Below are 25,234 nucleotides of genomic sequence, written 5' to 3' on the forward strand. Positions count from 1 at the left end.
TTTCTTTCTTACTTTATTCTAGCTACAGCGCTGGATTGGCGCCCTCAACGTAGTTAAAATATGCTGCTAACAATGTAGCTATGTACGCTTGTGTGTATATGTTGGGTATGCGTTAAGTAGGTATACGCTGTATGTATACCGTGTTGTTGTTATTCTTTCTTATTTCTTCTCTTTCGCTGTCGGTTTCTGTTTAATGTAACGTACAGTGCATGCGAAAAAAACAGCATGTGGGATATGAGATACAGTGCGTGCAATTATTTGGTGCAAATGATGTTTGGGTTTAATGGTTGAAATAAAACTTGACAATTTTTCTCACTTAATATATTTTTTTAGAAATTGTAGTGATATTTTATGCATGTATGTGTGCGTGAAGTGTACAATATTCACAAAATTTTCGTATTTATGTATGTAAATGCATATATTGCATGAGTAAATATATCTTGCATGTATTATTATTTACCGCATTTAATATTGCTCATGTATTTCTCTATATACATATGTATTCTTCACTTTTTAGATGTCAGGTTCACTGACCTTTATGTACATAATAACCGCTAATTCACAGAGAGAAGAAATGTAACCTTTCGGCAATTATGCAATCTTCTCGGACGGACAGCTGAAACACACATTTAACCACACAATTTCACCAATTTTCATAATTGCACTCAACCTTTTTTTAATTACACTCTTTTTGCACTCACTGTAATAGTTCTCTTGTACATGCGTATGTATAATTTTGTTGTTAGTTGAATCTGTTGTTACTTTTTACTTTTTTGGCCAAACACAAATCACAAATCTTTATTTTACGTATGTACTTTATGAATATTAAATGCACTTATTTGCTTCTTTGACTCTGTTATATTTTTTGTTGTGATGCTTGTGGATCTTTATGTGCGATAGTTGTTTTTATTTATTATGATCTTTTTTGAGAATTAATTATGCACTCATGTATGCATGTATGTATATTTGTATGTATGTATATTTTTGTATGCTTTTTCTTACACAATGCTTCTTACATATATGTTTTGTGTTTGGCACTCACTTTCACTAATAAGAAAATGGGGACATCACTTACCGAACCATAGGTACATACATATGTATACATAGCAATGCGAATATCAGGAGAGTGATGAATTTACCTCATTGTTGTATTTGTAATTTTATCAACGACCACTGCTTCTTTACGGTTGCGAAGGACCATGAAAAAAATCCGGCGCGAAGGACCATGAAAAAATATGCGCTTATTAAAGTAGAGCAAATTCCAAACAGCAGTTTAAAAACCCAGAGAGACGAAATGGACTGTATGTTTTAGATGAGATGATAAGCTTGCAATATTATTCCTCAACCAAAAGAGGAATAATATTGCGTTGATGACATGAAATAAAAGATAAAATGTTCGGAAAACGTTACAAAGCGTAGATTATGTTTATTTCAGAAAAAATAAGAGAAGAGAAAGAATGTTGGAGAAGAGAAGGGATGCTCACCGGTTGAATGTTGTAATGCAAGTGAAGTTCTTTGGTGGCTTTTTAATGTTATGAGTACTTCAATTATAAATTAGACGAACGTACTCACTACTTATTACAGTTCACAATAAGCTTAGGTACTAAACATAACAATTCATTTGCTTAAATCTACAGTGGTAATTCAATATACTTAATATAATATAGTATATACATAAGTAACAATTCATTTAAATTAAGAATTCATTTATATTTTATATGGCAAATTATTCAAATTTGTCCATTTATGTATGTGACTAACTAGTAGTTCAAGTATATGAGGATAATAAAAGTATATAACTAAACTAACTTAATCATACGTACATAAGATAATTTAACAGATAATTTAGAGTATTTGGTTCTTGTTAGCGATATTTTAGGTGAATCGCGTTAGCAAATCATGTGGCCTGTATCGACGTAATCTTCTCGACTTTTCTGTATTTTCTAAGAGTTTTTTTTTATTTCAATATTTACATGTCCTTGAAGACAAATATTGTGTTTCTGAACATGTTCTGATATCTCCTGTTTAATTGTATTTATGGATAAGTCCCGGTGTAGGTCACTATTACGGATATACCAAGGTGCATTGACTGCATTCCTTAAGGCTTTATTTTGGAAACGCTGTATTAAATCAATAGTTGCGTTTTTTGCACATCCCCATAGTTGGATGCCGTAAAGCCATATTGGCTTGAGTTTATGTTTATAGATCATTAATTGGTTATCAATGGATAATATTGAATTTCTTCCGATCAATCAACATAGGTTGCGATACTTTATTTCGAGTTCCTCGCGTTTTTTCTTGGTGTGCTCTTTCCAATTTATCTTTGAATCTAACGTAATTCCAAGGTATTTTGACGTGGATTTAAACGGTATTGTACAAGAGTTTATGTGTAGTGGCTTGTATGTTGTTCGTTTCTTTGCAAAATCCACGTGTACCGATTTAGTACAATTTAATTTTAGATCCCATTCGATGGTCAATTTATAAACGTTGTTTAGAGCTTCTTGTAATTTATTTGTTGATTCTGTAGTATTACTACCAGTAGCCATCAGCACTTGTGATATATGTAAGAACACTGCAGAACAAACTTGTTTTTTTTTCAAATACTCTTTCAATGTTATTTATAACGCTGTGGACTTGTTCTATCATTGAGTGTTTTTTTTTTCGAAAACCAAACTGGTGGTGTTTTTTGATGATATTAAAGATTTAAAACGTTAGCAGAAAAGTTTTTCAGAGAGCTTACCAATTGTTGGTAAAGAGTTGGTAGAGAGATCGATCTATATGATTTGGCTACAGTGGGATCTTTTCCAGGTTTTTGCAGCAGAATAATTTCAGCAACTTTCCAGCAGCTTGGAATATGTTTCAAATTTAACACGGCGTTCTTTATTGTGGTTAACCTCGCAATGCCATGGCATAATAAGTTTTTAAAGAAATTCGCTTTTGATCATGTCATATCCAGGAGATTTCTTTGCTTCTAATTCTTTGACGCTTTTCCAGACTTCTTTAAATGTAATTTTCTCAATTTCGGTTATATAAATTTTTTCTGTATTTATTTCGTTAAATTTGTTCGTTGGATACTGATGGTTACAACTGGTTTGTGGGTTTGAAAAATTTGTCTGTAAGTAATCTGCCAAAACATTAGCCTTTTCTTTATTACTTTTATCCACTGCCCATTTTCAAGTAGAATATGCGATTTTGGCCAATTAGTTTTTTTTTGTGTGTAGTTTGTTTTATTATCGTAAATAGTGCCGATAGCTGACGTATTTGTATTTGGGTGTTATGAGTTTAATTAACCTGAGTTTTTTTGTGGCATTATTAAGGTTTCGTTTGTTTCTGTAGAACGAAAAAGTTGCCACTTCTTTCTAAGCTTCCTTTTAATCTTGACCTGTTTTCTGATATGTCTCGGCTATGTGTCAATACTTTCTTTGGTAGTTGACGCGGGGGTTCTATGCCATGCAGCTTGTTGTATGATGTTCGTAAACATAAGTGCCTCAGTTTCTATACCTTCAGTAGTTCGGATGGGGGTATGTTTAATAGAATTTGTTACTATTTGTTTGAAGTAATTCCAATCGGTTTTCATATTTACTAAAGCAGTACATGCATGCAACGGATTAGCTTGACTAGTGTATGTTAAGTAGATGGGAGAATGATCTGAGCTAAGTTCATATCCACCCTCGATGCTGACATTGGTTTGTGATATTTAGCTTGTTATAAAAAGTCAATTAGATCTGGAATTTTAGTTATATCTGTAGGCCAGTATTTTGTCTTGCCGGTAGAAAATGTAAGACAGTTGGTATTTCTTATTGCTTTATAAAGTTCTTTCCCCTTTTTAGACGTTAGTCTAGATCCCCATATGGTACTTTTGGCGTTAAAATCACCTGCCATAATGAATCGGTATTTGTGTGAATTAATGAGTTCTTTATATTGCACATATTTTATATTATGACGCGGAGGACTGTGAACTGATGTGGGAGAGAGCGGATTTTTATTTTCAGTAATGGTAACAATTGTGGCTTGGAATTCTTCGTTGGCTACTTTATTTACTAACCAGTGATATATACACTTTTTAATAATGATAGCACTATCTCCTCTTGCATTATTGCTCGGGTGGGGTTGTATGTTAGATGTCGTACTTTTTATGTTGAAGATATGAGGTTTTAACAAAGTGAGTTTCACTAATAAGACATATTTTATTCGGTATTATTCAGTTTATTTTCCTTTATTTGTTTTTTAATTAACGATTTATATTTTAGTTAACAATTGACTGCAGCCGAGGGCGAGAGTGTGTTTATTCGTTTCGTTGTCTAACAATGAGTAACTCGCTCAACAGTCGTTGACCTCCTCTCGACCAACAATGCCCACAAACATAATAAAACAACACTCACTCTTGCGCTCTCGAGAAAGTAAACAAATATTATATCTCTTAGATTCTAATTGCTTAATAACTAGAACAGTTTACACTAGCTATCTATCTCTTAGTTTCTAATTACTTAATAACTAGAACAGTTTACACTAGCTATATAAACGAAATGGCAGCGATCAACTTATAAATATACTACAATTCGACTATCCTGACTACAAAGATCACCTGACTCTTTTCAAAACGGTTCCCTTACGGAACGTTAAAAATGTCTGTAAGTGATAGTTCTAAAGGTTGTTCTGTAACATTGTTTGACGGCGAATCGGGCTGTTTTGAGTCTTGTAAACTATTATTCTCGATCAAGTGTGTTTATCCCCGATGCCAATGTTTCATGTTGTGTGCGGCCCAAATGCCCTTGTAAGGGATTCGACTTTGTTGAAAACCTTCTACATCTTGTATCGCAAAGCGACCATTTTCCAACACCTCTGTTATAACAAATTGGCCTTTGAACTTAGGCACAAATTTTTTAGATGACTCTATGGTAGCATCTATGTTCCTTCCCACGACATAATCACATTTTTTATATAGCGTTGGTTGTTTTTTCTTGGGGTCTGTATAACTTTTATTATATTGTGGTGCGGTACGTTGTGTTTGGCTGTAACTTTATTCAACTTCCTAAAATCTGCGTACGTAAGTCAAGATAACACATCTCATACCATACACACATGCTGAGAAACCGCTCCAACTGAATCAATAAATACTTTGGATAGAGACGTCACAGCACTTTGAATATAAATCCATACAGAAGTACAGGCCAAATACCACTTCCGAAGTTGAAGCTGACATTATTGCTTGCTTGGTAAGTCAGTAAATTCATAATTCCTCCCCCAAAAATCGCAAATATTTTTTATATTTTCACTGGAAAATTCTTGTTCGCACTAACACTACAAAATAAACATATACATCATAAACAATAACATCAGCTGACCTTGTCGTTCAAACATAGGGCTGACAAAATACCGATAAAAAGCGATAACATCCCGACGATTATCGATTTCAAATCAAGTAGTGTTGCCAACTAGGAACTATTTCCGTTAATTTTTTTTGGTTTTGAATTGTAAGCGTGCAACGTACACCGCCAACAAATTCTGCTGCTGCCCAGCAAACAATTAACGTTCAATCCTCAAAACGCAACAGAAATGAAATATCTCCCGGCATAGAAACCCCTGCAACTCCTACTGGCCTCTCACAAGTGGAATTAATACATCTGATACAACTTCAAATCTTGATGAGAAGTTGAAAACATTATCGACGAAGAAAGACATAGAAGAGGTTAAAATAGAAATTTCTTCAATAAGCTCGGAAATTAACATGTTAAGAACAGAAAACCAAGAATTGAAAGAAGAACTGAAAAATGTACGCCGGGAATGTGAAGAGAACAAAAAAGATTTAATATGGATGCAAGAGCAAATCAGATGTTGCAAAATTTTCATCAGAGGGTTAAGAGGCTCTAACGAACTATTACAGGAAGTAAAGAACATGTTACTTAATAAACTGGAGCTCACAACAAATGTAAAATCGGCCCGAAAAATATTCGAAAGGAACAGGAAGATGAGCGTCGTAGTCGAATTTGCAACCGTACAGGAATCCGAAGATGTCACTCGAAACAGCAGAAAGTTAGTCGGTTCTAATATATATATAGAACGAGACTTAGCACCTTCAAGACAACAACTGAAAAGGGTTACACTTTGTCTTTAAACAAAAATAATGGCAATAACTAAAGAATATAGAATTACTGTAAAAGAAGATAGAATGAGGATCAAGGATACATGGTTCTCCTGGAACAGAGAACGGAAATTAATAGCTGGGAGGAATGATGCTAAGGAAGAGTTAAAGAAGATCTTTGGCAACATTATCACTGACATAGATATAAGTTACGAACAGCTACTCTCCGAAACCCTATCAAAAAACTAATAGCACCCTATGTAACCCTGCGAAATCTCACAATTCTCTCTTATAACATCAATGGAATGGAAAACAAATATCTACATCCTTCTTTCTTTACTTACATAAACAAACACGATATTATAATACTCACTGAAACACATCTCATAGAAAATAAATTTGAAAATGTTAAAAAATATTTTCCTGGGTTTAAATTATATAACATACCTGCAATAAAAGAGCGCACATATGGGCGTGGAATTGGTGGCACAATATTCGGCGTAAATAAAACAGTTACAAATATGGGCTTAATGCATCGTATTATAACATATGAAAATATGAACACATATCAATTTTTCACACAAACAAGATTCACTGTGATCCCTCAGTATTGGAGACCTGCTCAATGGACAAACGACTTTAATAAGATGTGTAAACTGCTCGAAGAAAATGAGAAAAGCAACCCGATTTTTATAGGTGACCTTAATTCAAGAATAGGCGAAATCACACAAGATTTAAATGAAGTCTACAAGGAATTATTTATGGCAGGATTGAATGCCAGAAAATCTAAAGATAAAGTTATAAATAGAAAAGGCAACCAACTAATAGAGCTTTGCACAAACAACAACCTCTTAATTTTGAATGGTAGGACACGAGGAAGGAAAACCTACGTTCATAAGCGCAGTAGGCAAATCAGTCAATGATATTTGTGCGGTGTCCCAAGAGATTTTAAATCTTGTTGAAGAATTTGTAGTGGAAGATGCAACGTGGTCAGATCACTTGCCAATAAGGCTGGGAATAAAAATACCATCAGAATATACAGATAACAAAAGTCTAAATCTGTTACAAAACTAAGACATAATCTTCAAATATCTTTAAGCGAATCCAACGACGCTATTGAAAAACTACAATAAAAATCCCACGCCTGAATCCAAAAGAAAATATTTAGACTCTGTAAAGATTTACAAAGATATATGCAAAAGCAACAAACAAGAACATAATAGGAATCTAATAGATACAATAAATCACGTTAGCGACTCAAAGCAGTGGTGGAGAGCTGTGAAGCAAGTGAGGAATCAAACATTTCAAACAAGTTCAACCATATCTTCATATACATTTAAGAATTACTTCCAAGAACTCTTAAATCCTCAGCAGAATATACAGCAAATAAGCTACGCGCCATTTCATTATTCAGACCCAATTCTAGACAGAGAAATTTGCTTGTCAGAACTAAATACCATGCTGAAGAAATTGAAGATGAACAAAGCACCAGGAGGGGATCGAATCCCGTATGAGTATATTGTTTACGCTCCAGAGGATTTTCAGAAACAACTCATAATCAGATACAACAAAATCTTAAATACCGGTATTATAGATAATATTTTTATTAAACCCGTAATATTCCCGATTCATAAAAAAGGAGATATGACAGAACCATCCAATTACAGAGGAATTGCGTTCATGAACTGTTTGGCAAAACTGATGATGGCTATTCTAAACGAAAGACTATGCAATTGGGTAGAGCGATATCGTATACTTACTGAATACCAGGCCGGTTTCAGGAAGGGATACTCGACGGTTGATAATGTTTATAATCTGGCTTCTATTGTAAGTCTTAAATTGAAAGAAGGTAAAAAAGTATATGCTTACTTCGTGGACTTCAAAGCAGCCTTTACAACGTCTGTAGAAATTCCCTTATATACAAGCTCTCACAACTGGGCATATCATACAAATATTTGAAAGTGATCGAAAACATATATAGGAAAACTGAGTATGCAGTTTGGACTGGAGATGAACTGTCAGACTATTTTGAAACCAATTCTGGAGTTAAACAAGGTTGTCTGCTATCACCTCTTCCCTTCACGCTCTACATAAACGACCTGCATGAAGTCCTACAAGGTGGATTAAATATACAAAATATAAATATAAGGTTACTGTTATATGCAGACGACATAGTGATCCTAGCAGATGACATACGTACTCTGCAGTCTATGATTTTAAACCTTGAAAACTACTGTAGCATGTGGAACCTAAAAGTAAACATGTCCAAATCAGAAATCCTTGTATTCAGAAAAGGAGGACGGCTAAGCAGAGATGAGAAATGGAAACGAAATAAATATCGTAAACGAATATAAATATTTGGGTGTTACTTTTACACCAAAATTGTCATTCTCAAAACATATAGAAAATAGAACAAACCAGTCAAAAATGGCTATAAACTCCACATGGAAAAATTTCTTGGGAAAAAAAGATGTCGACATCCCAATGAAATGGAATGTATACCAAGCGGTTTGTAGGGCAATACAAACATATGCAGCCCAAGCTTGGGGCTTCTCCCACTTTGATACGGTTGATAAACTTCAACGATATTTTCTAAAGAAAATACTCAAAATCCCTAGCTTTACTCCAAATTACGCCCTCATGCTGGAAACATCGATGGAGAGGTGTCACTTGTATACATTAAATCTGCATTTACAATACCTGTACCAAATAATGTACAAATACCATGACCATCGACTTCCAAAAAGGCTTACCAATTTGCTTCTTCAGAGTGAAGTGTTCTGGGTAGCAGAACTTAAAGACATAGCGCAGCGTCTTGATGTTGTATGGCCCAATGTTTCAAATGAATTTGAATGGAAATTTTTCAGTATGAACATTATCGACAATGAAAAAATACATATATTCCACGAAAATATGAGGTCAAAAACTGAAAGTCAAAGCAGAATATATAAATATTTAGATTTTACACGGGGAGAAATGTATTTTACTGACTTTTATTCTAGCGAACAGATTTCCTGGATCTTTAAAGCAAAATGTGGACTTATTAATCTAAATGGAACAAAATTCAATGCAAGCAGTGGAGAAAGAAAGTGTACCTTGTGTAACCTTAACCAAGAGGAAACAATATTGCATTTCTTAGGAGAATGTCCTGTTTTGAAAGAGTTTAGAATACATATCTTTCAATCTGCGATCTTATCTCGCGAAAATGTGATCAGAATATTGGACGGCCGTGAAATCAATCATTGGAGCCAGCTCGTGTCTTATTTAAGAATTACTTTAAAGTACAGAGAAATACTTATAAACGAATTCAATTCCATATGAAATGATACAAAATAATTCTTTTGACAGAGGGTTATAAAAAACCATTGTCTTTAAATTCTCTTTTTTCATTATTTACAATACATTAGTAACAAATATACAATTTATAATATGTAACTATGTTATACAAGTTTGTAAATAAAGAAATATTATTATTATTATTATTATTATTATTATTATTATTATTATTATTATTATTACATTCTTATACAAATCTAAGCAATGTGAGGGCTATAAAAGGCATTATGTTAATAATAAACTAAAATTAACCAGTAGTAAATACATACAAATACAAAAACGTTAGTCTCCAGTTATTTTCTTTACCAAGACTATAGGTGAAGCGTACTCAGATTCACTGGCCCTAATTATACCTTTCAGCAAATAGTCATCTAAGATTTTCTGTAACTCTTGTTTTTCAGCATACGGCAGCCGTCTTGGTGGGCAATTGATAGGCTTGGAACTGTCCAGGGTAAGCTTCATTTCGTAACGTATATGCGGTACCTCTGGACGTATCATACTCACGTAGGTTTCTTTGAACAGTACGTTTAGGTCGGCTAAAACACAATGTGGAACGTTACTTCCAGTCTGTAAATTGTAATCTAAATAATTTGACGAAATATCTATTGCTAATATTTCGTTTTCTGTCGGAATCAAACTCGGAAACTTGTAAATTATATATTGGTCGCAATGGAAGCTCTAACTTTTGTCGTGGTTATTGTACCAAATCATCACCGAACAACAGTAGCTTGCTACATGTTTGTTCCAAAAATTCTCTTCCCAACAGCACCGAATATTTCATTGAAAATCATCAACTACCAGTAACTTCAATTCAATGTTATTATTATTATACTTGAGGAAAACAAAAATAAATCCAAAAGTTATTAAAGGAGAATAATTTAGTCCAAAGTAATTAACATTTGAAGATGGCAAAATTTTCGTTCCGGCCGGCAACAGAAAACAGAAAAAAATTTTATGAGGAGCACTAAAACTATAAATAAAGTACCTTACATAATTATTATCACCAACGGCTGCATTTTTCTTCTTGTTTTTTTTCGCACCCAGACACGGTGTGACCTGCGCCGCCACATGCATAGCGCGTCCCTGGTTGACTTCAGTGTTTGTTGTAGTAAGCCGCATAATGACCCATACTGTTGCAATTGTAGCAACGAAATCAGCTATGTCAGCAGCAGCATTTCGCTTCGATTCAGTACTTTTCGGTAACTTTATCGCAGCCAACGATCTGCACAACTCGGTTACATCGCTGAATCTTTGCATCAAGGTTTGACGCCGAAGCTTCTGTTCAGTACTTTTCGGTAACTTTATCGTAGCCAACGATCTGCACAACTCGGTTACATCGCTGAATCTTTGCATCAAGGTTTGACTGCGAAGCTGAATATTGGGGATGTCATCAATGACGTATTCCAATAACTCTCTTTGTCCAACTGTAATTTTTTTGATAACTGCACGTTGTCGTCGCAATAGTCTGTAAAGCTTTCTCCATATTGCCATGTGCGTCGTTCAAATCTTTTACGAGTCTCCATTTTGGTTTCAGACGACCCAAACATCAAACAAAATTGGTCAAAAATTTCTGAAACGTCTTCAAGCATGGTGTAACGACGCGCATACAACCAAGACAATGGTCGGCCAACAAGCTTCATCGCGAACAGCAAGCGTAAAGAATTGTCGGAAACGTTGTACAAACATTGGAGGTCACGAAACATTTTAATCCAGAAGTTTGCGTCTGAAATCCCATCAAAGTCTGATATCAAATTGCTTGCCAACTGCAAGGACGTGTTGTTGTCTGCTACGTCTATAACGTCTCTGCCAGCGGTGTTGGGCAAACGTCGTAACAGTTCGTTTTCCTTAAGTATTAACTCTCGTTCGCGTTTCAGCAACTCATTTTTTAAAGCTCAAACTCTTTTTCTTTCTGGTCGTTGTCGGCACTTCGCTCCATGTTGTCTGTCTTCTTGTTTTGCAATTCTATTCTCTCTGTATTTTTACTTAGCGGGACTTTGTCTTTTGGCGACTGTAAATTTTGTGTATTGCCAAAAGTTCCTTCAAGCAGCCACTATGCTAAACATTTTTTTAATTTTTGAGTAAAATTTTAAGCTGTTTTAAATTTTTCAAGAAATATGTAAAGTATTTTTAGGAAGTATTACAGATAATTATTTTACTACATTGGTATACTTATTGTCCAACATATTTGAAAGTATAAAAAATGAGCAATTTTCTGCATAGTTGTTGTTAAGTTTTAAGGTGTTGTTTAAGCGTTTAATCGTAATTTTAGGATGACTGTAAGTGTTACTGAGTTCAGAACAATACGTGTTTTGTATTTATTGAACGTTTGTAGCATATTACGTCCAATACTTTGGCTTATAAACAACATATAGAAAAAACATTCTTGCGATATTTTGTTTTTGAAACTTTGGTTAAGGGCAATAAGTATATAGTCTCTAACACGTATTTGTATCAAGATTATTGATAATGACGTCAATGTTTATATTTTATTTATTGCATATTATTTCAAATATTTCGAAATTACATTGAATTTCCTCTTCAGGGATTTTTCTGTCGAATTGTATTTTGGGAAGTACTTTCAATGGATGCACATTTCTAGAATTGTTCCTGTTTCCTTCTTCGGAAGGACTTTATAACGACAAACGAAATCTAAATCTCAACAAGTATCAGTCGGCTGTGCAGATAGGAATATACCCTGAGTCTGTGTGAACTGAAAATTTAATCTATGGACAGGTCGAACAGCGGCTACACAACCAAAATCCTTTAACCAAAAGCTATGTATTAGGAGATTTTCAGAATTGTGTCATTTTAGGACGTATGAACTCACCAACAAAATATGGATTTTATCATTGATCACAAATATTACGGAGGAGGTAACTGAAGAAATGGACCGGACCGACCGATCATTTTGGAAGTATATATTATTTTGGGTGTCATTCCTTTTAAAAGATATTGCGGCCACAAGTCTTTTCAGTACGTCACAATATAATTTTCAGTTTTTTTAAGAAAAAATACAGACTTGCCAAGGAAAAACATAATACCGCTATAAACACAAAGAATACCGACCTTAATCTGCATTAAACAACTATTTTGAAGGTTTATTGGGATGTACCCATTTTCGAGCTAAAACTAAGTTTGGACAAAGTATTACTAAAACCCAAGTTTGGAACAAATCTGTTGCTCCGTTCAAGAAAAATCGCATATACCACTGTAGCTAAAATTCTTGAATTTTGGGTGGGAAATACCATAAGGAGTAGACCGAAAATCATTATCTACGAACTTTATATAAGGCTCGCAGCAATATTGCTATAAAGAATGTTTGGACCACCGCAGTATCCGGTTCGAAAGTTGTTGTGCGCACCAGCCACAACACATGATGGCCGTAGGTGTTCCTTACAGCTTTCGGGCCATTTTCTCTGGAAGCTGGGCAAGAACAATTGTTGCAAAAAAGCAAACCGTTTCCAGAGAGGTCTTTATATTTATTAATTTATTTATTTCATATTTTTAGTTATAACTAAATTATTAGCATAAAGGAAGTGAAGCCATGACTACTGAGGTCTTAAGCGTACACAGGTACATTTACTAATTATCCAGAAGGTCTTAAATTGTACTTCTCTGAAACATTTTCAAATACTTTGTGGAAGGTTATCGAAAGAGTGGATCGAGTCGGTTGATCTGTTCGAGAATTGCCGTGTTCTCCAGGCAGGCACCCAGTCGGACGAACATAGCTAAGTCGACTCCAAAATTTCTGAAACAGATTTCTTCCAAACACACTTTGGCCCTAAAACCATTATTTCGGGTAAGGCACATTTTGACTAAAGGCTGAGGGTATAAAAAATGTAAGATTGGGAAAAATTGTGTTCATTCATTTTTGTTAAAATTCGGGGTGCCAGAATTTCATTTTGAAAGTATTCAAGACTGGCAAGGCAAGATTTTTCTTGGTTCCTGATCAATTTATGTGAAAATCCTAAATCTACCGACAAATATAAAAAAACTAGTGGATAACGCCATTATATCCGAACGTCCCCTCTCCATAAATCAATTCTCTACTAACCCCATTTCCCTTGATAAATGCTACACCCAAAAGTATATGCGATTATTAATATATCTATTGTTTAAACATATATTAACTCTGATATATTGTCAAAAGGTTCTGAAAACAAGGGGAAATTGGTCAAGAATGACGTAAGACTTTAATTAAGAAATAGCAATGAAAATTTTTATTCAGTAATATAAGTATAAAATTTCTTATTTAGTAATGATGTAAACCTTCATCATTAAGAAATTTTCGCTAACATGAACTTTAAAAATTTTGGTCAGGTGGACCCATCCATGTTTGTTGTTGTTTCGTTTTACAAACCAGTTTTCAGTAATTTTTGTTCGTCTTCTTTTTTTTGGCATTGTTGTTTTGTTTTACAAACCGGTTTTCAGTAATTTTTGTTCGTCTTCTTTTTTTCCGTTAAACCAACTTGTTGATTTCAGGCAGAATGGCAATAACATTAAAAAAAATTCAATTTTGTATGGACAGGCGTGTTAATTCCACTTTTGAACATTAGTGCGAAAGACTTTTATTAGATGTATTCGGTTTATTCAGTTTATTTTCGTTTATTTGTTTTTTTAATTAACAATTTATATTTTAATTAACAATTGACGGGAGCCGAGGGCGAGTGTGAGTTTATTCTTTTCGTTGTCTAACAATGACTAACTCGCTGAGCAGCCGTTGGCTACCTCTCGACCAACAATGCCCACAAACATAATAACACCACTCTCACTCTTGCGCTCTCGAGAAAGTAAACAAATATTATATCCCTTAGTTTCAACTAGAACAGTTTACACTAGCTATCTATCCCTTACTAGGCGTTTACACCAGACAGTTTGTCTTCAAATACAACTCTGATTTACTAACACATACATACATTTGTCGGCTGTCTTCCAGCTGTCCATCATTTTTTCACAGACAGTAGGGTTAAACATTTTTTGATATTTTTGTAAAAAAGAAGTGATATGATAATTGAAATGTGTTGAAAACAAAAGAATATGAACAAAAACAATATATGTGAACTCAAAAGAAAAACGAATCGACGATTTTCATTAATAATTTTACAATTGTTTTTGCAGTTGCCGGGACGCCTACGTCACACAGCCAAGTTTTGGGTTTTTGACAATCAATACAATTCAACTGTTCTGGCATGTGTAAACGCAGGGTATGTTTCTAATTGCTTAATAACTAGAACAGTTTACACTAGCTATCTAAACGAAAGGGTAGCGATCAACGTATAAATATTCTACAATATGTCAATATTTTTTTCTTCCAGCAGTAATAAAAGTTCGTCTTTATGTCTGATGAGACCATTAGCATTCCATTGAATTATTTTTAATGATCTATTCATGATAGGGTATCAAAAATTTTTTCTTGTAACATGCTTAGCCGCGTATCCAAAGAGTTATTGAAAGCTTCTATAGCCTCTAATTTGGATAATATCATCATAAGTGTGTGTTCGCTTGCTAGATTTTTTGTGCTTTCTTTTGGCAAAGCAGTATTTTTAACAACTTCTGAGAAATGTTGACGAGCATCAAGAGCTTTTTAGGTTCATTCTGCTTTGGATTTTCAGTTAATGTTGGTACTTCCTAAGTTCTGTCACCTACTTTGAAAGACGCCGTAGGATTTTAATTTCCCGGGCTTACCTTATATGACCGTTGCTTTTTGTTTCGTAATTTCTGTAATTCCTTGGCGACAATACAACCTCTATAGCTCGCTGTATGTTGTTCACTACAGTTGCAGCTTTTTGGTAGAAAAACTGTGGGCTTTTCACAGTTCTAAGTGCATCTGGTGCACCCTTCTTGTTTAGAGCAGTAATTCTTGGTATGGTTATAGCCCTGGCAATCTTTACATTGAGGGATATATTTTGAATGTCTCATTTCTTCGACTGTAACATCAGCACTTAGTATGTTTTTCTTTCCGAATATTTTGTGTATGTCTTCTGAAGAGCCGAAACTGAGGATAAATAAATCCATTGGTTTCTTTGTTATATGGTGCTTTTTTATTAAGAACATTCAAAATATTAAATTTTTGTTGTTTTAAGTCTTCGAAAATGTTGGTGGGTGCAACTTTTTTACTACCACACGGATTGGGCGTGTTTGTTTATTTTCGTAGAAGTGCCACGGAACGTTTTTTACTATTGGCTTTACAATGCTATGTATGGGTCCAAAATCTTCCACAGATTTTATTATTATTGGCGGTGGCCGTAGGGTTCTTTTCGTTTGATTTGTAACATTGTCATTTGCTTCGACTGCTAATCGTTCGAGTTAATATTCATAGGAATAGCCGGAGTCGAAGAAGTGGACTCCTGCATTTTTTCTGCGATACTTGTTTTGACTTTTTTCTTGTTCTTCCTTTTCTTGTTTAAGATCCATTCTGTTACTTTTGCTAATTCTTCTTCGTCAGTAGCATTTTCTGTATGATTAACTACTTTTCTTTCAATATTTGAATTTTTATTGTTACACTCTGACGAATCGAATGTTTTTTCAATTTCCGGTGTTTTTGAACAGAGTACATGACATTTTCTCTTAAGTAATTCATTTTCTACATGTAATTGAGTAAATACATTTTCCAGGGATTTGATTCTCTCTAGGAGTTGACGATTTTTTTGTTCCAATTCTTTTAACTTGGTTACTCTGAAAAGGTCAATGCTTTTTCTTGGCGTAGAGGCAAACGAAGTGTCCTCCATATTCCATTCAATATTAGAAATTAACGGAATATATTTTCTTAAAAGTTTGTTATGGCAATGCTGTTAATGACCATATGGTTGTACCAACTATTGAGGTTGCAGTTAATTTCCCCTATTAAGAGGGAAACGAACAGCTGTTTTTTTGTTTTGTGCTGAATTTATTTTTCTGTCTCTATCAGATGGAAATATCGTACAATTCTTTCTTAATTTTGTTGATTTTTTATTTTTCGTTTTATTAAAAAAACAATAAACACATAGTGCACGCCTTCACCACCATAAGATGAAACCGCGGCGCGCAATACGGATATTTATAAGTCCAAAGTTTTTGTGTTCGCGAAATGCTGTTTTTGTCAAGTGACTAATGAAGCTACTAATAACACGTCTGTATGTCTGTATGTATATATTGATGTATGTGATGTATAGGGTGAGATCAAAGATATTGTTTAATAGAACAATTAAAAAAAAAGAAATATATATAAAGTTAAAGATTTGCATTAAAGGAATCAACAAACTCGATAAGACTTAATGTCTCCTGTTCATTATTTAACATTACAATCTTTGCATTAAGTAATTCTTTATTTATAATGCTAAATTCCTTAATTTTATTTTCTTTCCTCAGTTTTTGAACGATTAAAGTAGCTTATTGGCAAGCGTAGAATAATTATCGTTCAAGTAGATACGGCTCATATCGTCACCACCAAGAACATCAAAAACAGTAAGAGGTTTGGACGTGAAATAGGCTGACAAAGTTTATCTCTTTTGTTGATATCTCGGAACTTAATCAGGATTGCATGACGATTCGTAAAGTACATAACATTGGTAATAACTTCAGTCCACCTTCAAATGGGCAAATAAAAACACAACAATATCATTCAGACTCTGCAACTTGTCAGCAAGTCCAGTTACTATGATGTCACATCTATTTAATCGATGCCGAAAGGCATGATTCTGTAGTTCGAGATTCAAAAATTTACTTTTGTACGACTTGCCATTAGAAGCTATTATTTATTTATTTATTTATTGAAACATTTTGTAAAGTAAGCCTGAAGGCCAATTAGTTTTTTGTACGACTTGCCATTAGAAGCTATTATTTATTTATTTATTTATTGAAACATTTTGTAAAGTAAGCCTGAAGGCCAATTAGTTTTACAATATTCATAAGAAGAGCTGTTAGACTCTCAAATTTGTTAACGCCGCTTTTCATTTCATCTACGCCTTTAGAAAGCTCTAATCTTATATCGCTTGCAAAACTTTCAAACATTGTCTTCATTTCGACATGTTCTTTTCTGATGTCATCAGCATGTCTAAGTAGACTTTCCTTAAGAGAAGAAAATTCGTTTCTCATATCAGTTTTGAAGGCTAAATCTGAATTGAATGGCGGATTAGCCACGCGACGTACACACGTTATGCAAGATTACGATTTTGTCTAATGTTGTAAAAAGAGTTTTTGATACATTATCGCAATTAACCATGGTAGAATAATAAAAGGTAGTCGCATTTGTCAAATATGGGAAAATACAACCATGTATGTATGTACGGGAGCGTGTCAAATACAAAACAACAATAATACGACGCGATATTTCTTAATAAAAATACATTTGCTGGTAATTGTTTGAAGAGTCTATAAAAAAGGATATAGAAAATGAAAGAAAAAATATTGAACATTTCATCAAATCCACGAGCTGGTAAGCGCTCTTTTAATAACCACTTTTGCCACCAATTAGCCTAAACTATCTTAACTTGTAGATACTGTGGAGCAACGATTCCTTAATCCTCAATAACAGCAGAACATGTACCTAGGCAACAACACGGAACATATTTAAAAGTAATACGTCATTTAGCAGAAGACTTTGAAGAGGTAATCTTACAGTTCATTCGATTCAAGCAGATTGAATGCACAAGGTCAGGCTGGATCAAAGAATTCATTAATTTTTAACAGCACCATCCACATCAATTTCAAACTCCTCAACCGCAGCAACAACAACAATTTCTTATTTCCTCAAGGTCAATAATCGCCTTACAAATCTGAATCACCTCTATGTTACACAAGTATTTTTGCAGAAACGACAACACACTTCGCTCCCAAACCACAACTAATTGCCTGCGATTAATATTGTTTGAACCGAGCCATCATCTTCAACAACAAACACATATACAAACATTCACCATCATTCCACAATTGGCTGGGGCAATTCTACATATATAGGTAGATCTTGTTAATTTTTTATGGATTTTTATTAATAAAAAGCTCTTAAACATAACAAATGTTGTTTCTCTTTTTTAAATCTATCATAGGTACGTATTGTAGTTGGTGGTGTTGTTTAAAACCCGTTATCATCAACAGTACATCTTAATACATCTTAACCGCTTTGTATGAACTGTTCCTTGACGTCATCCAAAGCTCGAGTTTCTTCACCGAAATCCTTGACAAGGGAAGAGTCGGCCCAATGTTTAAGTGGCTTCTTTTCCTTGCCGAGTTTGCTCAAACAGAACATTCAACTTGAGGGAATCGACATCTCTTCGTTAGTGGCAGGAACAACATCGAGCTTCTTGCAGTTGATTTCGTCAAAAACTCAGCCAGAATACATAAACCAGTGCGATAAAGTTTATCCAAATCTTTACAGGCTGCCTGGGTGAATACTATGACCATCGTTGGATGGATTTCTTCAAGATTTTTTTTGTCAAGTTTGATTAATATCCATAGCACCACTACCAGCGGGATCATATAAATCAATATCAACCAATTTTAATGTAATATTGCTTGCACTTTTTGACCACCGGAAAGGAAACTTATTTTTAAGCAATTTTTTGTTTCAATTTGAAAAAATTAAATAGGAAATTTATTTTAACTTGACATTTGTACTACATACATGTAAACACATACATGCACATATAATCAATTTGCGTCAAATTCAGTTTGACAATGAATGTACTTGAAATTCAAAATTTAAAAAAATTTAAATCAGCTGTGGGCATGAAACTACCTTCTTATTATACCATGGCAATTAACATGAATCCAAAAATTGCACGATCTACACAATATGCATTTGGTTCCACTTGTTGCTTGCTTACAAACTTCACAAGGATGAAAAAGCAATTTGCCGAATATGAATTCAGTAACGTCAAAGCCTAGTTTAAATTGCAAATGACGGCGCTTAAAAGATGGTAGACAATATGTCGGCTTCAGGGATCAACTATTGCTGCAACTGTGTTGTTGTTCTTTTTTCTTTCTTGCTATATTTTCCCTTCTTGTATTTAACAGCAACAACAATGAGAATAAACGAGAAAGAGTTTTTTAATAATTTTAACTTATATCTCGTAGATAATTGAAAAACTACATATATCTGATGACAAGCACAATATTAATAGGGTTTTGAGTACTGCATGGTTTGATATTAAACAGTTTTTATTGATTTTATTACTTACAACCGAGAAGGTGTTTAAGCACGTTTACATCCACATAGCGTTGCCAGATTTTTTTTTATTTTGCCAGTGTCGCCGTCAGCTTCCACCGAATAACGCAGAAAGGACAAAAGTATTGGTGGAACGAGGAGCAGAAAGAGGCGTTTAGAAAATTAAAAAATCTGCTGTGCACAGCCGCGCTTTTGGCCTACCCTATTGCCGGCGGAAAATTTATTCAGGATACGGACGCTAGCGCTTATGGTATTGGCGGTGTACTATCGCAGCAAATATACTACAGCCGAACGTTATCAAAGCCTGCGAAAAATTACTGCGTGACGAGAAGAGAGCTGCTGGCAGTTGTAGAGAGCATCAACAATTATCATAAGTACCTATATGGCTCATCTCTCCGATGGTTACTCCAGTTCAAGAATCCGGAAGCTCAATTAGAGAGGCTTCACGATAGAGGGGCTTCAAAGTTACGACTTCAGAATTGAGCACGGGAAGGGTGGAAAACATGGTAATGCTGATGCCCTGACTCGTCGACCATGCAATTTAGAATGCAGGCATTGCTCAGAGGCTGAGGGCAAGGAGAGTATCGTCGACATTCGGCTGCCGACCAAGATTGGGCAACGGTACAACGAAAAGATTCTGTTCTGAGTAAGATAATTTCGGCAAAGGAGGAAGACCAACGACGTAGTCAGAAAGATCAAGCCTCCGTCAGTCTCTGACTGATTGCTTTATTGTTCGGTTGTGTTAGATGGATCCTCCTGCTAATAAACTTTGCGCGAAATGTTTTAATTCGCTAAATTCCGAATTTATATCTCGTCATTTATACAGAGCTAAATATCACTTAATTTGTGCTAAATTGGATGAAAAATATGGTGAAATGTTTATACAAAATCCCAACATTGTCTTCAATTGTAATGATTGCCTGAAAATAACTTCAAATTTAATTTCTCATGTTTCTGCTTTGTCGAATGAAGTGAGAGAATTGCGAGAACAAATAAAACCGGAGTGGCAGCTCAGTTGCTTGAAATTAAGAATATGATGGAATCTAATGTGAAAGAGAGTAAAAACAGAGAACAAAATCTTGGTTGTCAACAAAGCAGCAGTCATATTGCAGACATACAAAAAGCTGTTGCTGTTGCTAACACAACAACTAAATCTCAAACCAAAGCAGTAAATAAAAATAAAAAAGTGATATTTCCTCCTGCTTATTCATCTTCGTCGCTATCATCATTACATACTGCTGTGAATCCAAGTGAAGTAAATAGTAACATGTATGAAGCCAACATGTCGGATCTTAGACATGTTGATAATAATGTGGTCAATGTAGATTCACAACGAACGGATAACACGTCTGATTGGGTGATGGCTCAAGGGCGTAGGCCTAGAAGGCGCAATGTTGTTTTCGGTGCCAACTTAGATCAAAACGAATTAGAAGTTGTTGCTTCAAAAAAAAAAAAAAAAATGGTTTCATTTGTCGTCATTCAAGCCAAATGTAACTACGGAGCAAATCGTTAATTATGTTGCAAATAAAACAAATATTGCATCAGAACATATGCAATGTTTTAAGCTTGTAAAAAAAGATGCAGACACTACAAGTCTTAAAAGAATTAATTTTAAATTTTGAATTATATCAAGTTCCTATGCCAAAGTATTGGATCCAAATATTTGCCAGGGGATGTCAAGGTGCGTCCTGTTATAAATTTTCGGAAGAATCCGGCAACAAGTCAACAAATTTAGCTAGTTCTTCCCATGATGTAAAAATATTTTAGCAAAATGCTTCGGGTTTGCGCACAAAGTCTAAGGATGTGTTTGAATTCTCGTCTCAATGCGATTTCGACGTTATTGTTTTTGTAGAAACATGGCTTAATGCGGATTGTTTAATCACAACCTATACAATGTTTACCGGAAAGATCGCAATGCTGACGTTACTGGCTGCTCCAGAGGTGGTGGTGTCTTAGTAGCTGTAAACAAAGAGTATAAATCATCGCAAATTCCAATTAATGACGATAATGGTCTTCTTGATCAACTGGTTATATTTATTTTTTGTTTAAAAATTAAGCTATATGTATGTGTATCTTATATACCGCCTGATAGTTCAGGTAGTTTATACGACAAACATGTTTCTAATATTACAACATTAAATGGGGCTGCTTTAAAAGATGCAATGTATTGTGTTTTGGGTGATTTCAATTTACCTAATATTTCTTGGATTCAATTTGATCGGGATGATTTTTTATCGCCTATAAATGTTACAAGTGATTATGAAATAAATTTTGTTGACACATTGCTTGCTATGAGCTTAACTCAGATTAATTGTATAAGCAATTGACTGAATCGATTTCTGGATCTGGTATTTGTATCTGACAATTGTTTATTTAATTTATATGAATCAGTAACATCAGTATCCCCATCTAATGTTCAGTGGAAATCAAAACGTTTGAGTTTCTACTTACTTACTTAGTTGGCCCATTACAGAACATTTGTTCCATAGACCGAACTAAGAAAAGATCTCCATTCCTCTCTGTTTTTCGTTGACTTTTTGGAATACCGCGCCTTGTCATTTCTTCATCCACTTGTATGCTCCATCGAAGCTTAGGCCTGCCGATTCTGCGTGCACCGCCATATGGCATGTATTCATACGCCTTTTTAGCGGGTTCATCATCGCTCATTCTCATGATATGGCCTAGCCAACGCAATCGTTGCATCTCGATACGTTTAACTATATTCATGTCTTTGTATAGCTTATATAGCTCGTGGTTCATACGACGTCGATATTCACCGTCAACGCAAATCGGCCCGTAGATCTTTCGAAGAATTTTCCTCTCAAACACACCAAGCACTGCCTTATCTGCTTGCTTCGGAACCATACATTAGCACGGGTAGTATCAGCGTTTTGTATAGTGTTATTTTTGTTTGACGAGATGTGGCTTTGTTTTTAAATTGCTTACTTAGACCATAGTCAATACAATTCTTCTTCTTATTTCACAACTGATGTTGTTTGTTGTGTTTATGGCAGTGCCGAGGTAGATGAAGTCTTTAACTACCTCAAAATTGTAGTTACCAACTTCCACAGGTGGTCCGAGCTCTATGGACGCTTTGCGCGTCGACACCATCAATTTGGTCTTTTCGCCGTTTACCGCCAGACCCACTTTCGCAGATTCTGCTTCAACCTTCCTAAAGGTATCAGTTACTTCCTTTACTGATCGTCCCATGATGTCTATGTCATCAGCATAGGCAAGTAACATGTGGCTATTGGTGTAAATTGTGCCATTTCTTTTGACATTTGCATCTCGTATTACCTTTTCCAGCAAAATGTTGAATAGGTCACACGAAGGGCTGTCTCCTTGTCTGAAACCTCTTTTGGTACAAAATTCTTCGGAGAGGTTTGAGTTTCTACGTTATTCCATAAATAATGATGCATCATTTTTTAATTCTGAAATGTGTAATTTCGAATCGGTTAATTCTATATTGTGTACCGTCAATTGGGAAACACTGTTTGCTGGATGTTCCACGGAACAATCCTATAATTTATTTTTCGAAAAATTGTTGTCTGTTCTCAATGAACATGTGCCTCGTAAGGAATATAAATCATACAAACAGCAATGGCATAATACAAGTCTTAAAAAAAAAACAAACCTTCATAATAAATTTCAGAAGAAATTTGTAAAATCAAATTCCCCATTTGATAGGGAAATGCTTAATCACTATCAACGTGTATATAACTTCTTAAACAAGTATTTGTACAACAAAATCGAAAACTGTTGCTGTGCTATGCTGCGAACATAAAAGTAGCACAGCACATTGTTTATGCTGTGCTTCTGAAAACTTCACAGCACATAGCATAGCATAGTCATCCAAAATAAAAACGAAAACTGTTGCTGTGCTACGCTGCGAACATAAAAGTAGCGTAGCACATGGTCTATGCTGTGCTTCTGAAATCTGCGAAGCACATAGCATAGTCAACAAAAACAAAAACGACATTTTAACAGCATAGTAAACAGCCGCAGTCAAGAAAACAAAAACGAGAACTATTGCTGTACTCTGCTATGAACAAAATCAACAGCATAGCATCAAACATAACCCAGAAAAATGTTTGATGGCAAAGAAGTATGTATTTGAAATATAACAGAATTTGCTATTGAGCTGTGAAACCATGACTAATTGCACATTTCGATATTTTTAACACACTACTATTACTATTAGAACCTGCAACAGTCTACTATTTTTGAAATGTTGACACTTTTCCTTTATAAAGCGAATTTCGTGTTTCTAAATGCATGTTATTGCCACTTGTACCTTTTTATACCCTACACCACCATGTGGTAAGGGGTATTATGTCTTTGTGCATTAGTTTGTAACATGCAAAAGGAAACGAGATAGACCCATAGTTCCTTTTAGGGATATACATATTAATCACTTTCTGAGTCGATTTACGTCTGTCTGTCCGTCTGTCCATGTATTTTTGTAAATAAAGTACAGGTCGCATTTATTATCCGATTCGCATGAAACTTGGGGAAGATAGTTTTTTTGGCCAAAGGACGAACGCTATTTATTTTGGTAAAAATCGGTTCAGATTTGGATAAAGCCCCCATATATATCTTCGCCCGATTTAAGGCATTTGGTGCACGAAAGACGCTATATATGTCCGATTTCAATGAAATTTGGAATGTGAGATGGAATTTAGTATGGAATAAGTGTGCCAAATTATATAGAAATCGGTTCATATTTGAATATAGCCTCCATATTTATTTTCGCCCGATTTAAGGAATTTGGTACACGAAAGATGCTATATATATCCGATTTCAATTAAATTTGGAATGTGCGCCGGTGTTTAGTCTAGAAATAAGTGTGCCAAATTATATAGAAATCGGTTCAAATTTGGCTATAGCTCCTATATATATTCTCGGCCGATTTAAGGAATTTGGTGCACGAAACACGCTATATACAGTATCGGACAAAACATTTGCAACTGACACATACAATTTAGTTTTAGCGCTATAATATTTGTAAAAACCAACCTTTTGTTCAGTTTTTCAGCATTGAAATGTTCTTCATACTCCGAAGAAAACACCCACAATTCGTTTTTGCACCTTATAACTGTGGTCCACTTTTAATAGCTTACTTTAAAGAAATATCCCATATTTTAGAAAGACAAAACAATTGCAACTCACTCCGTCCCTATATAAATAAGGTGTTTTTATATAATCGTAATATTTTTCTACCGTTAATTCCGATATAAAACTAAAATTTTTTACTTCTGTCGTTTTAAGGAACCTCCATATATGGACCCGGTATGGGGCCGTTATTTACAGCAGGCCCTCGTTTTATGGACTGCAGCAGACTGAATCACTCAAAAACGTGAAAAAATGCATTCAATTTATTTTGTATGGGCTTCATATTCAACTATAAGCTATATTGAAGGATGATCCTAGATTATATTCACCTGTTATATAATTTCCTAGGCCTTTTCTCGGAGTATGAAGAACATTTCAATGCTGAAAAACTGAACAAAAGGTTGGTTTTTACAAATATTATAGCGCTAAAACTAAATTGTATGTGTCAGTTGCAAATGTTTTGTCCGATACTGTATATAGCGTGTTTCGTGCACCAAATTCCTTAAATCGGCCGAGAATATATATAGGAGCTATAGCCAAATTTGAACCGATTTCTATATAAT

The 25,234-nt window shown here is 34.6% G+C and overlaps 1 protein-coding gene and 1 long non-coding RNA gene across 20 annotated transcripts in view; both read left to right on the forward strand.

Moving 5' to 3' along the window:
- Positions 1-25,234, forward strand: part of Bili (FERM domain-containing protein 8 Bili) — a 1,367,054-nt gene that overhangs the window by 975,631 nt on the left and 366,189 nt on the right. The gene's annotated exons all lie outside the window — the stretch shown is intronic.
- Positions 17,624-18,411, forward strand: LOC141387039 (uncharacterized). The gene is made up of 2 exons (XR_012408464.1): positions 17,624-17,831; positions 17,893-18,411. It is a non-coding gene; the product is annotated as an uncharacterized lncRNA (long non-coding RNA).

Source organism: Musca autumnalis, unplaced genomic scaffold (assembly GCF_047663935.1).
Source record: "Musca autumnalis isolate F117 unplaced genomic scaffold, ASM4766393v1 scaffold_1, whole genome shotgun sequence".
Classification (NCBI taxonomy): domain Eukaryota; kingdom Metazoa; phylum Arthropoda; class Insecta; order Diptera; family Muscidae; genus Musca; species Musca autumnalis.